The sequence below is a fragment of the Mycetomoellerius zeteki genome, unplaced genomic scaffold (genome assembly GCF_001594055.1).
Source record: "Mycetomoellerius zeteki isolate Tzet28-1 unplaced genomic scaffold, Tzet1.0 scaffold309, whole genome shotgun sequence".
In the NCBI taxonomy this organism is placed as follows: Eukaryota; Metazoa; Arthropoda; class Insecta; order Hymenoptera; family Formicidae; genus Mycetomoellerius; species Mycetomoellerius zeteki.
In genome coordinates, this window is record NW_017257293.1 from 240,620 (window position 1) to 243,444 (window position 2,825).

The window sequence follows — 2,825 nt, forward strand, 5'->3', positions numbered from 1 at the left end:
TTTCAGTCTTGTTCGTAGCAGTGTAAAGAGATTCAATATACATATGTAGAAAATATAACAAATCACATACTATATGTAATATATGTATATACATATATACAATGCAGGTATGTACACACGCATCCACCGCAGGGTCCTCTGCCATATACTAACAGTGGGACTTTATGAAAGAGACAGATGGAGGTGAGGGCGCGTTCGAACATCTGCCGGTGATGTACCCCTTGATATCGATCAATTACATCGTCGCGCATACTGGTCGGTCGAACGATAAGACAATGTCTTCACACGTGGCCTTTACACATCGATCTCATACTTTTTAAATAATAGCATGTGATTCGTTATATTCGCATGATTAAGGAAAAAGGAATTACTCTTAATGTTCAATAATTTTGATAAAAATAATATCGCTGGAAAAATGTACAAATATATTCAAGATTTTAAAAAAATAATATTATGGGATATGATACAAATCATATCCCACATAAGGATGATAAAAATCCCATTCGGATAACGGAGACGATAAAATTTTATCTGAAAATAGATAACACATATTGTTTCTTAAATATCTTATGTTGATTATCGAATAAAGAACAAATACACGTGAGATAAAGAACTAAAATCGAGTTTCTTCCGATAAAAAGATTCCGGTTTTTCTTCGACGTTAAAGATAGACGATCTACGAGGCGAAGGATCGAGAAATCACATGGATCGCGAGAGGCTCCACCTAAGAGAGAATCGTACTCGTCGAGTAGGCTCCTCACCTCTTCTGCTATTGGTCGATACGTGGCCCGCCATTGTTTCATTCACGCCTGTTGCACGTTTCTCGTTTATATCGTTCGGTCTCTTCTAGCTTTTACATTTCTACGAGATACCACAGTATTCAAATCCGAAAATACACTGGTGTTCAATTAACGAGACGATCGAAGCGATTTCTTGCAGAGCAATCGCGTCAGTGTGAAACTAAAGCATTTTGTTTGTCTATATTCGTCTTTTGCAATTAATCTGCATTTACGATTGTTTATATGTAACTGATAACATTATTTTATATATAAATAAACTTTATTTTTATAATATAATCAATGTAATATTATATAATAAGATAATAAGTGATACATTCTATTCCGGTATCTTTTAATTTAGATATTGATATATTTTAGAATATTCACGTATTTTCAATAATACAACATTATAAAATAAAGGAGAAAATAATTTTTAAACACAAAATTATATGACACAAAATTATTCGAAATTATAAATTGTATCTGAGAAAATAATAACTATTTATACCGAATATATACGAATAAAACAGTATATTGTTCATATAGGCAGAATTATTATTATACAGATTTTCACTTTTAATTACAAATTTACTATGAAAAAATATTCCTCTATCTCTCAAAAATTGTAGTTGTACCTCTTATTTTCATTTTTACGTAAAAATGAATTCTTAGTGCTAAAATCAAAATAACAGATACGATCTCCAATGACTTTGATAAATGTTATCCAGGACATGATCCTGAACAACATTCAAGAGGTTTTAGCCATCGATCGGACACCTTGCGTAATGTTAATGCCGGCGGTACTGTAACTTTCAAGCCTTATAACTCAAAAAGTACTTAATGAAAAATAACTTTATTATAGTGTTTTAGAAAGCTCTTGACACCAGCTATTAGATTCTGGCATCAAAAATAGGATGTTCCATTTAAAAAAATTAATTTGACCTTGACCTTGGCGCCACTCAAGGTCAAGCGGATGTAATTAGCGAATAGATCTTTTTAAACCCTACAATTTTTGTCTGAAACATTTTTCTCAAAAATGCATATCTTCTGAAATATTCAGCCGGCCAGGGACTTTTGACGGACCCTGTATAATACTTTACAACCATAATATTAAAAATATATTAAGAAATTTAAAAAAAAATGCAAACAATTCTCAGGCAATTTCAGAAATGGAAAACTATTTGATGCGGTTCAAAAGATACATTTATGAGAAAAAGGTTTTGAGAGAGAGTTAAATTCCTCTTAATCTTAGAAAAGCTAAATCGATAAGAATAAAGGATGCCCTTTCTATCTGTTTTAAAATGGTTGCTCTCTAAGAACAAATAATGTAGAGAGTCAAACGAAACTATTCAGGTAAACCACTTGTGCATAATGCAGCCAAGCATCGTGTATATATTATGATGACTGTTTCAAATCAATTTTTGCATGAAAGTACAAGTGAAATATAGGAATAACATACAACGAATCCTGAGGGATTTCCTTTGTATACATATAAAAGACCATAACACACAGAAATATTTTAGCTGTAAGGAAAACAAACTTTTGAATTTACTGTACCCGCTTACATTCTTCTACTGTGATTGACCGATTCACTTACTGCTTATATTTCACTGCCTTATGTTTTTCTATATACCTTTCTATAGCCTTAAGGCTTTAACACATACAAAAAAGTAAATTTATTTTTATTAAAATTTTATACTTTTACAATTTGAAGATAACCAGCTAACAAGTAGACCTCATTATGATGTCATCTTCAAAGAAATAATTTTTTTTTCGCGTAAAACATGAAAGTATTTTTCTATAGTCCTAGAAAGGTTCACTATTTATATATTATTAATAATATTGCGAATTCAAATATTTTAACTGATCCCTTACTTTTGTAAACTTTTCAGAGCAGAGATTTTTTTCACTTGCTATTTATTATAAAATAAAACCAGTACGACTCTAAATACCTACAAATAAAGATATTGAATTTAAGTATTTGAATATATATTTTCGTAAGATCGTACGGTCCTGACAAATCGCCTGGGAAATCTCCAAGGCTGA